Below are 12,030 nucleotides of genomic sequence, written 5' to 3'. Positions count from 1 at the left end.
CCCCGCTGCGAGGGTTGGGCCGTGTGAACTCTGATTCAATAGGCTCCTTGCCGGCTCCCGGAATCCCCGCCAGGGTACATCGGTCCCGTTTTCCCTGCGCTGTGCCCCCGCCCAGCCGCTGGCGGGATCCCCCGCGCTTCCGGCTCTGGCGCTCCCGGGTTCCAGGCGCCCGGCGCGGGGCTCCCCGTGGCGGCGGCGAGGCGCGCGGGCTGCTGCGGCCTAGGCCATCCGCTTCTGCCCTCCCTATTGCGTGGTCCGTTTGAGAAAAGTTGATAGGTTTCCGTTAAGCGGGAAGAGTCTCCCACGTTGTCACCTGGTCAAGGTAATCTTAGCAGCATTTCCTTCCGCTCTTTGCCCTTCCCCGCCGCCCCCCCCACCCTCCAGTCTGGGTTTTAGGTCGGCCAACGCACATCCTTGGATCCGGGGTTCGTATGGCTCGCTGCCTTTTCTGTTCTTCATAAAGAATTTAGCTGACCGTGCCGCCTTCTGGTGCTTCCCTCCCGTAAAGGTAGGAGAGCAACTTCACGCTTCATAGAAAGGCTGTAAGTGAATGATTTGCTTAAGAGAGGCAGCCCCTTAAGAAGCCCTGTGCGGGGCGGTAGATGACTGAAAGGGAGACGCGGGAGTTCCACTCCAGTCAGTCTGGTACCACCGATCAAGTCTTAGCTTCCCAGGCCCCGTGTCTCTCAAGAAAAGTTCGTATTTGGTCCTAGATTAGGTTTGTAAACGATCAAGGTATTTCAGTCGGGGGGGGGGGGGGGGGAATGTAGACATAAGCCTTTAGAGTATTGAGATCTGTTTTTCCCGTCGTTTATTTCCTGCCTTCATAAATTCAGCAGAGATATCGTTTTTTGTGGTCCCTGGCCAATCAGATGTTTGACACTAATGAAACAGAGAAGTTTCAAGTAGCAATCCTCAGAAATCTGTTTTCTGAGAAAAGGAGAGTATCCTTTAGGTTTCTGGTCAATTAATGTGACCTTTCTATTGAAAAATGCCAGTTAAATATACTGTGCCTGCACTTTAAAAGTTATTTTAAAATTAATGTATAGTAACTATCTATACACCTACATAGGTATTACCTATAAACCTATATAGGTACTTGAGCATAATAATATTTCCTGAACACTCAGGGATGCAAGGTGTTCTGCAGCCCCTACTAGTTTCAGGTATGGCAGTGAATGTCTCACAAAACGACTTGAAAGTGGAATCTCTTCTGGGTAAGTGTGTCTGTGCCCTGTATATCATAAATGAAGGGGAGCCAGTAGCTGATGGTGCGTAATCAGGGAAATCCTGTTTTCTCCCAAGAAAATGGATCGTCCTGGCTTTAAAAATCCAGCACCTAGTATAGTTTCATACCATGATCAATTCGATAAATGTTTCTTTTTAAAAAAAAATATTTTATTTATTTATTCATGAGAGACACACAGAGAGAGGGAGAAACACAGGCAGAGAGAGAAGCAGGCTCCACACAGGGAGCCTGATGTGGGACCCGATCCCGGGACTCCAGGCTCATGACCTGGGCTGAAGGCAGACACTCCACTGCTGAGCCACCCAGGTGCCCCTCAATAAATGTTTCATTAAAAAGTTGAACCAGGGATCCCTGGGTGGCGCAGAAGTTTGGCGCCTGCCTTTGGCCCAGGGCGCGATCCTGGAGACCCGGGATCGAATCCCACGTCAGGCTCCTGGTGCATGGAGCCTGCTTCTCCCTCTGCCTGTATCTCTGCCTCTCTCTCTCTCTCTCTCTCTCTCTCTCTCTCTGTGACTATCATAAATAAATAAAAATTAAAAAAAAAATAAAAATTAAAATAAATAAATAAATAAATAAATAAATAAATAAATAAATAGTTGAACCATTGGGACGCCTGGGTGGCTCAGCGGTTGAGCTCCTGCCTTTGGCTCAGGGCGTGATCCCAGATCCTGGGATCGAGTCCCACATCGGGCTCCCTGCGTAGAGCCTGCTTCTCCCTCTGCCTGTGTCTCTGTCTCTCTCTCTGTGTCTCTCATGAATAAATAAATAAAATCTTAAAAAAAAAAAAGTTGAACCATGCATCCCTCTGAGAAAAATGATAATGGAGCCATTAAAGACAAAAAAGAAATGAATGTAATAAAACATGAGAGAATGAGCTACATTCAGAAACCCTCCCTACATTCAGAAAATATATTGGGAACCTAGGCGCATTGGTCCTGGAGCAAAATGAACTGTGGCAGAATAAGCCCCAGCTGGACTGGAGATGCCCCCAAATGAGGACGCCAGTAAGAACTGATCCCCGAACTGAATTCTTTACGTACTTGAAATTGCCTAATTTGTAAATACTTCTGACTTTACATAAACTAGAAGATATTGCTGTAAAAAAAGACACCTCAAAGTGTGTAACTGTCCCAAGTACTTTTAAGGAGAAATACAGAAGTGTCAGGAATTGTTTCAAAAACTAAAACCGTGAAAGAGAGCACCTTGTTCTTTGGTCAGAGCAAAAGCAGGGAACTGGCGTCTGGGGAGCTACTGTGATGCTGCATACTCTAGCTTAAAACAGTAATTTTAAAAGCATTGTCATATCTTTTTGAAAGAAATTCAGAGATTAGCTAGCTAAAGATAAACAAAACGTGGTATATATGCGCAACAATATTATTTTAGCCTTAAAAAGGAATGAAATTCTGACACATGCTACAACTTGGATGGAGGTTGAAGACATTATGCTAAACAAAATAAGCCAGACATGAAAGGATGTATATTGTATTATTGTACTTATATAAGGTATCTAGAATAGTCACATTCATTAAGGATGGAAAGTAGAAAAAAAAAAAAAAAGGATGGAAAGTAGACTAGTGGTTACCTGGGGCCCGGGAAAAAGGGGCTAAGGAATTATTGTTTAATAGGTACAGAATTTCAGTGCAGGATGATGACGGAAAGTTCTGGGGATGGATTGTGGTGATGGTTGCACAACAGTGTGAATGTACTTCATACACTGAACTGTACACTTAAAAATGGAAAAAATAGTAAATTTCATGTGTATTTTACCACAATAAAAATGTTTTTTAAGAAGAAAAGTAATTGAAACGTGAGTTCTCTGAAGACCAGTACTGAGTCTTACTCAGCCTAGCACCTCTTATATGCTCTAGAATGATTGTTGAGTAAATAGACAATTATTGATGGATTGCTGTAAACATACTAGTTGTATAGAGGTTAATATATGTGTCACTTTGGATAGCTGCGGGAAAAAAAAAAAAGTGTCACTTCGGCATCCAGGAGCAGAGCACTTTACTCCTCCCTCAGAATGAATGGAGACCAGAAATTGGATGCTTATGCCCAAGCAAGGCAGGATTTCATCCAGCACTAACCCTAAATTGTCAAGATGCTGACCGAGGATGGCATGGGCCACCCAGACGCCATTGCCCGGCTCAAGGAGGTCTTGGAGTACAAAGCTGTTGGAGGCAGGTACCAGCGGGGTTTGACGGCGCTGATAGCATTTCAGGAGCTGGTGGAGCCCAGGTAGCAGGATGCTGCTAGTCTGCGGCGGGCGCTGAGCATGGGCTGGTGTGTGGAGCTGCTCCAGGCTTTCTTCCTGGTATCAGATGAGATCATGGACTTGTCCCTCACCCGACGGGGGAAGATCTGTTGGTATCAGAAGCCAGGCATAGGCTTGGATGCCATCAATGATGCTTTGCTTCCGGAATCATGTATCTACCACCTGCTGAAGTCTACTGCTGGGAGCAGCCCTATTACCTGAACCTGATTGAGCTTTTCCTCCAGAGTTGCTACCAGACTGAGATTGGACAGACCTTGGACCTTATCACCGCCCCTGAGGGCAGCGTGGATCTCAGCAGGTTCACTGAGAAGAGGTACAAGTCAAGAGGTACATTGTCAAGTATAAGATGGCCTTCTACTCATTCTACCTTCCCGTGGCTGCCACCATGTATGTGGCAGGCATCGACGGGGAGAAAGAGCATGCCAATGCTAAGAAGATCCTGCTGGAGATGGGGGAGTTCTTTCAGTTTCAGGCTGATTTCCTGGATCTCTTTGGGGACCCCAGTGTGACAGGCAAGATTGGCACAGACATTCAGGACAAGTGCATCTGGCTGGTGGTTCAGTGTCTGCAGCAGGCATCTCCAGAGCAGCGCAAGGTCCTTCAGGAGAATTATGGGCAGAAGGAGACGGAGAAGGTGGCCCGGGTGAAGGCGCTGTATGAGGAGCTGAACCTGCCAGCTGTTTTCACACAGTATGAGGAAGATAGCTACGGCCGCCTCATGAGCCTCTTTGAGCAGTCGGCCTCGCCCCTGTCCCCAGCCATCTTCCTGGGGCTGGCACACAACATCTACAAGAGGAAAAAGTGACCTAGAGACTGCGAGGATGGGGTGGGGCGGCTCTCAATAAATTGTCCAATCTTAAAAATGTGTGTGTGTGTGTGTGTGTGTCACTTGAAGAATTAGAATAAGTAGAAAATTCAGTTCAAATTGCCACTCTTAAAATTTAACATTATTATTTCTTTTCCTTTTATTTCCTTTGTGGAGTTTTTTGTTTGGTTGGTTGGAGGTTTTTTTTATAAACATGACAGAAGTTTGTTGGTCACAACTTTTTTAGGTGACATACTGAGAGATGAGGACTGTTTCTTCCCAGAGAAATGCAGATCATTTGGACACTAATGAAAGTTCTGCATTCACCCACAGAATGAGAGCTCGCAGATATTTTGGTACGTTTTTGCACATTTTTTCAAATAAAAATGATCCCCTAATTGAAAGCTGCTTTAATCATTTTAAGAAATGAAACACAGAGGTCTTAACTATTTAAGTATCTACAGATTAGAAGCATTGTCATTCCACTGGAAGTAAATGAAATAGTTTGGTAAAATTAATAGCCCAACAAATATTGAAAATATTCAGATACATTAGTACATGTCCTGTATTATTACTTTGTGTCAGATATTCCTGGGTGAATGGCATAAAATATACTTAATGTGGAGAATTTTGTAAGTGATTTCTTTTTATTTTTTTATTTTTTTTTAAAGATTTTATTTATTCATAGAGATGCAGAGAGAGAGAGAGAGGCAGAGACACAGGCAGAGGGAGAAGCAGGCTCCATGCAGAGAGCCTGACGTGGGACTGGATCCTGGGACTTCAGGATCATGCCCTGGGCTGCAGGCGGCGCTAAACCGTTGCGCCACCGGGGCTGCCCTGTAAGTGATTTCAAATCAATTTATACTCTAGGTCCCTTTGCTCTTCCTAGATACCATATTCCCCAAATCTATCTATCTACTTTTATCTTTAGTAGCTACAGTTTGTTATTTACATAAAGGGACATTTTAAATTTGGCTCCTTCACCTTGTTTGGGTTTGGGGGTTTTTTTGTTTTGTTTTTTTACCTCAGTCATTTTGTAGGAATATTTTTAAATAAGCAAAGATTTTTCACCAAGGATAGTGAGAGGTTTAACTGGCTTTGATTCTTGTAGGCCTCTTAAATAATAATTGGCTAGTCCTGGCCAATGACTGAGCATGGCAGGAGTACCAATGGAGCCTCATTTTTGGAATATTTGGGACTCCTCTAATGGGTAGCTTTGCCTTGAGGACCACCTATCAGTCTAGCTGAAACTCTTAGAACTATGCTGCAGTCTGAGACCCTGCCTACTCAGTCATTTCTTTTCCCTCTCATTCATAGGTGTCAGATCTGTATCACAATGTATACACTTTTCCACCTTCTCCTCCCCTTCCCTTCTATCTTTCATAGACATTTCCCCTAAGAAATCTGCATGTTATGGGCTGAATTGTGTTCTCTCCGAAATTCATATGGTGAAGCCCTAACACCCAGTAACTCAGACTGTATTTATTCAAATACAGCCTCATTTAAAGAGGCAATTAAGTTAAAACTAAGCTGTTAGGGTGAACTCTAATCCCAATCTTTCCAAAAGAGGATTGGACTCACAGAGAGACAGGAGGGGTATGGTGCTGACTAAGGGCCATGTGAGGACAGAGCAAGAAGGTGGCCATCTGCATACTGAAGGCGAGGCCTCAGAAGCAACCAAATCTGTGGATCTCTTGATCTTGGGCTTCTAAGCTCCAGAAGTGTAAGAAATAAATTTCTAGGCTCCAGAACTGTGAGAAATAAATTTCTGTTGTTTAAGCCACCCAGCCCGTGATATTTTGTCATGGCAGCCCTAGTTAATACACATGCCAAATTCCACCTTGGCAACTCTGAGTAGAGGATCCTAACTAATACAAGTGATACCGGCAGAGGTCCAAAAAACCCAAAACTAAAACAAAAGCTGAATAATAAAATGAGGTTTCAGGACCAGCTCACACACTACCTGGTGGGCAAGAGACAATATTATCCTGAGTAGGATAGGACCATGGGTAGTTCCCAGCACAAGGAATGGAGTTGGCTGATTACTGCTAAATTATATTGATACTCAGGAGGGATAAAGAAAAAGCAAAGGTCTCCCTAGGTTAATGGACAAGTATGAAAGACAGAGGACCTCTTCAGTAACTTACAAAGAGGCTTCTATCTCCTATAGTGGAGGAGCTGACACAGCTATGCCACAGATTCAGGACATGATAGAGGCACAGAGCCCCAGAAACATTAAAATGTATGGCCAGAGCAGGTTAGGGCCCTGGTTGAGGAAACCTGAACGCCGAAACAAGGGTTGGGACATCTGGATGCATGAATGCACAACTGTAAGGATATCAGCTCTACAGACCCTCAAGAACTTTCAGAGTTCTCTGCAAAGAGATGGTCTATCTCTTCATAGTAAGAACTAGTACTTCCTCCATGCTGAAAGACAATGCAGAGCTTCCCCTACTCTGGCTGCTGTGCTAATAACCAGAACCAAATCCTAGCATTACCCAGCTGAAAACATGCCTGACCTGATAAAGGAGGAAAGAGATCATGTACAAAGGAGCTGTAAGAATTTTTTCTTTTTTCTTTCTTTTTTTTTTTTTAATTTTTATTTATTTATGACAGTCACAGAGAGAGAGAGGCAGAGACACAGGCAGAGGGAGAAGCAGGCTCCATGCCCCGGGAGCCCGACGTGGGATTCGATCCCGGGTCTCCAGGATCGCGCCCTGGGCCAAAGGCAGGCGCCAAACCGCTGCACCACCCAGGGATCCCAAGGAGCTGTAAGAATTAGCTAGCACACACAAATCAGGAGAGTACAATTGAGTTTTGAAGTTATTTGATCATGGAGGCTGGAATATCAGACTAGATAATCAAGAATTTATTGACTTAGGAGCATTTTCTTGAGTTAGGACTTAACACCCTGGCAAGGACTCTTGGAGATAAAACAACTCACTGTTGGGGGGCTCTTAGAAACCTAGAGAAAGTGATGGCCAACGCTGAGCAAAGTAGAAACATGAGAGTTGCCCAGGCATATATGGTAGGAGAGTAAATTAAAAGACTGGGGGAGGTAGGCATGCTGGGATGGATATGGGTGAGGCCAGAAGACCTATCAAAGGATTACACTTCATAGGAGAGCCCAGAAGATAAGCCAGAAGGCCATCAGAAATCCTCTGGTAAGGGGCAACAACACCAAGAAATTCTCTATAGTCCTGAGCTAATACTAGCAGTCACAGAGTTAGGGCTCATTAATAACTAGGGAAATGAAGTTCCCCTTCCCCAAATAGTAGAGGCCAGATGGTGGCACTTAGTCACTAGAAGCCAGGAGGCCACGACTATAAAGACCAGCAACATCTAATGAGTGGCAGCCAAAGGGACTTGACTCACAGGGAGTTGTGGAGATGGATATAGAGGTGGGCATCTATAGGGATGAAATAGATGGGAAGCCTATTAACATCAATAACCCAAAAACAGACCAACATGGAGGAGCAGGATACTGAGGGTGATTTCACCCAAAAAGTCATTATCCCTTGTCAGTGTCCCAATCTGAAACAGCCTGACTTAGAGGTGGAAGATCCTCCTTCACTGCAGGGAGTATAAATGTAATGATTCCCTGGTCCTTTCCCAAAAGATACCTATGGCCACTTTCTTCAGTGATTACACAGTGGGGAAGAGGAGTAACTATAGAATTTGAGAACTATTGGACTTAAGGTCTGAGTTTACATCAATATGCTGAGACCCAAAATACTATCATGGCCTCTTATTAGAGTGGAGGCAAATGGAGTTCTGACTAAAGTCTAGCTTATAGTCCACCCACATCATTTCTCCAGTTCTCGAGTATGTAATTGGAATTGATATACTTAGCAGCTGCAGTAATACCAATGTTAAATCCTTGACCCGTGTGAAGTGACAGCTATCAGTGGGGAAAGCCAAGTGGAAACATCTGAAAATGACCTTCCACCCGGCCAACATGGTAAATTAACAAACCAACAAACATATCACATAACAGGGGGCATGATGGAAGTTAGTGCTACCATTAAAGATCTAAAGAATGCAGAGGAACGGAGGATGGTCCCTATCTTACCTCCATTTAATTAGCCTGTCTGGCCACTGCAAAAACTAGGTGGATTCTGGAGAATGACTTTAGACTGCCATAGGCTTCAGCAAGAAACAGCCCCAATTGCACATGCTGTGCTTGATATGGTCTTATAACTGGAGCAGATTAATAAGGCATCAGGATGTGATGTGTGGCCAGTGATTTGTTGAATGAATTATTTTCCATTCTGATTAGGGAAGAGCGTCAGAAATTATTCACATACATGTGGGACAAATAATTATTCATTTACAGTTTTGCCTCAGGATCAGTTAGCTCTGCCTTCTGTCATAATAAACCTCTTAAACATCTCAGAATATAAGGAGATCCCTGGGTGGCTCAGCGGTTTAGCACCTGCCTTTGGCCCAGGGTGCAATCCTGGAGTCCCAGGATCGAGTCCCATGTCGGGCTCCCAGCATGGAGCCTGCTTCTCCCTCTGCCTGTGTCTCTGCCCCTCTCTCTCTCTCTCTCTCTCTCTCTCTCTCTCTCTCTCTCATAAATCAATCAATCAATCAATCAATCTTAGGGACGCCTGGGTGGCTCAGCGGTTGAGCGTCTGCCTTCGGCCCAGGGCGTGATCCTGGAGTTCCAGAATCAAGTCCCATGTCAGGCTCCCTGCAGGGAGCCTGCTTCTCCCTCTGCCTATGTCTCTGCCTCTCTCTGTGTCTCTCATGAATAAATAAATAAAATCTTAAAAAAAAAATAAATCTTAAAGAAAAAATCTCAGAATATCACTTTGACCCACTGTGTCAATGATAGCATGCTTGTGAAGTTTATAAGGGTCAGCTAGTCAGAAGTGTACCAATATGGCCTTTCAAAGTCAAAGACGAATTGTTATACTTTGCATCCCCTACCACAAAGAAGGTACAGGGCTTGGTATGTCTCTTTTATGTTCTGGAGCAACACATACCACACATAGGAATACTGCTCCAGCCCATTTACCAGCTGACATTGAAGATTTCCAGCTCTGGGACCCAGAGCAAGAGAAGTCCAAGCTGCAATACAAACATCTCTGCCACTTTGGCCATGTATTTCAGTAAAATCTTGGAGGTGTTAGAGTGGGGAAAGAAGCAGTTTGGAGCTTGTAATCGTTAATTTTATGTCAACTTGACTGGGCCATGGGGTGCCAAGGTATTTGGTCACACATTATTCTGGGTATATTTGTGGGTTTGTTTCTGGATCAGATTAACATTGGATTGATAGAATAACTAAAGCAGATTGCCATCGCTAATGTAAGTGTACCTCATGCAATCAATTGAAGACATGAACAAAAAGACTGAATAAAAAGGAACTCCTGCTTGATTGCATAGGTAGGATGCTCGTCTTTTCCAGACTTCAGGCTTGGACTAAAACATCAGCTCTTTTTGGATCTTGAACTTGCCAACTTTCAGACTGGAAATTATACCATTGGCCCTCCTGGTTCTCAGGCCTTTGGATTCAGACTGGAGCTACACATCAGCTTTCCTGGGCCTCCAGTTTGATGACTGCAGATCTTGGGACTTTTTGGCCTCCATAATCATGTGAATCAATTCTTTATAGTAAGCCAATGGCTGTTGCTGTATAATCTATGTGTATACTTATACCTACATCCATATAACTATAATGGCTCTGTTTTTCTGGAGTTCCCTGGCTAATATAGATCTTGACACCACCTGTGGAATGCAGCTGAAACAAATAACTGAAAATGTGGAAGCAGCTTTGGAACTGGATAATGGGTGGAGTTGGAAGAGTTTTACAGTACATGCTAGATATATGGACATTAAGGGCAATTCTGGTGAGATGTCAGAAATAAGGATCATGTTACTGGAAACTGGAGGTAAGGTGAACTTTGTTATAAAGTGGCAAAGAACTTGGCTGAACTGTGTTCTAGTATTTTGTGGAAAGCCGAATTTGTGAGCAATGAAACTGAATGTTTAGCTGAGGAGATTTCTAAGCAAAGTATTGAAGGAGGGGCTTGGTTCCTCCTGATTGCTTATAGTAAAATGCAAAAGGAGAGAGGTGAATTGAAGAAGGAATTATTGGAGCACCTGGGTGGTTCAGTGGTTGAACATCTGCCTTCGGCTCAAGTCATGATCCTGGAGTCCTGGGATGGAGTCCTGCATCAGGCTCTGCAGGGAGCCTGCTTCTCCCTCTGCCCATATCTTTCTCTGTGTGTGTCTCTCATGAATAAATAAAATCTTTTTTTAAAGAAGAAGAAGGAGGCAGCCCAGGTGGCCCAGTGGTTTGGTGCTTCAGCCCAGGGTGTGATCCTGGAGACCCGGGATCGAGTCCCACGTCAGGCTCCCTGGATGGAGCCTGCTTCTTCCTCTGCCTGTGTCTCTGCCCCTCTGTGTGTGTGTGTGTGTGTCGTGAATAAATAAAATATATATTTAAAATAAATAAATAAAGAAGAAGAAGAAGGAATTGTTAAGCAAAAAGGAACCAGAACTTGATGATTTCAAATATACTCAGCCTATCCATATTGCAAAATTGAGAAAGCATGATGTAAAGAGAACACCAATGGCACAACTAGATTATCAATTGATAGAGTTTATGGGATTATATAAGCAGCAACACAGCCAGTTTAAACTGAAGGGGGTGGAGATGAGAACAAATGAAGGAATGCTGTTGGACTTACTGAATTTGACAGGACAGAATGATAGAGCTATTTAACTGTGAACATGCATTATTCTTCAAGAAGAGGGAAAGAAATGGGGCAGCCTGGGTGCCTCAGCAATTTAGCATTGCCTTCAGCCCAGGATGTGATCCTGGAGACCCTTGCAGGGAGCCTACTTCTCCCTCTGCCTATGTCCCTGCCTCTCTCTCTCTGTGTCTTCCATGAATAAATAAATAAAATCTTTAAATTTAAAAAAAAAAGAGGGAAAAATGACCCTGAAATTGATTGAGAGATCATCAGGGCCACTGCCTCAGTTTCAACAGCCTTGGGAGTGGGACTACCCAGCAGAACCTTGGGGCTGATGCTGCCACCAACTGTCCCTGGAGGGCAGAGCATCAACCCAAGGAGGATTATTCCCAAGCCTTAAAATCTAACGGAATTTTTGCCTTGCTAAATTTTGAATTTGCTTGGGACCATCATCCCTTCCTTCTCCCATTTGGAATGAGAATGTCTATTCGATGCCTGTCCCACTATTATATTTTGAAAGCACATAACTTGTATGATTTATCAGATTCACAGCTGCCTCAGGATGAATCATACCCCCAGTCTCACTATATCTGATTTATATGATACTCAGATGAGACTTTAGAGTTGATACTGGAATGAATTAATAAGAGCTTCGGGGCTTTGAAAATGGAATGAATGTATTTCGCATGCAATGATGACATGAATTTTAGGGGGCCATGGGTGGAATGTTATGGACTGAATGTGTCCCCCTTACAATTCATATGTTGAAGCCCTAACCCCTAATGTGATGATAAAGAGGCAACAGAGTGCTCTCACTCTCTCTCTCTCTTTCTCTTTCTTTCTCCCTCCCCACTCCTCTCTTTCTCTACCCTGTAAGAACACAGTGAGAAGGTAAATCTGTCTGCAAGTCAGGAAGAGAGCTTTCACCAGATCCTGATCATGCTGGCATTCTGATCTTAGACCTCTGACCTCCAGAACTGTGAGGAAATAAATTTTT

General features: G+C 43.9%; 1 long non-coding RNA gene and 1 pseudogene across 1 annotated transcript; both read left to right on the top strand.

Moving 5' to 3' along the window:
* Window positions 1-193: 193 nt before the first annotated feature.
* LOC112918259 (farnesyl pyrophosphate synthase pseudogene) lies at window positions 194-4,387 on the top strand (annotated as a pseudogene).
* LOC140598353 (uncharacterized) lies at window positions 321-5,168 on the top strand. The gene is made up of 3 exons (XR_012000731.1): window positions 321-508; window positions 4,577-4,685; window positions 5,001-5,168. It is a non-coding gene; the product is annotated as an uncharacterized lncRNA (long non-coding RNA).
* Window positions 5,169-12,030: the final 6,862 nt, after the last annotated feature.

The sequence above is a fragment of the Vulpes vulpes genome, chromosome 3 (genome assembly GCF_048418805.1).
Source record: "Vulpes vulpes isolate BD-2025 chromosome 3, VulVul3, whole genome shotgun sequence".
Taxonomy (NCBI): Eukaryota; Metazoa; Chordata; class Mammalia; order Carnivora; family Canidae; genus Vulpes; species Vulpes vulpes.
This window is presented reverse-complemented; position numbering and strand designations above follow the sequence as displayed.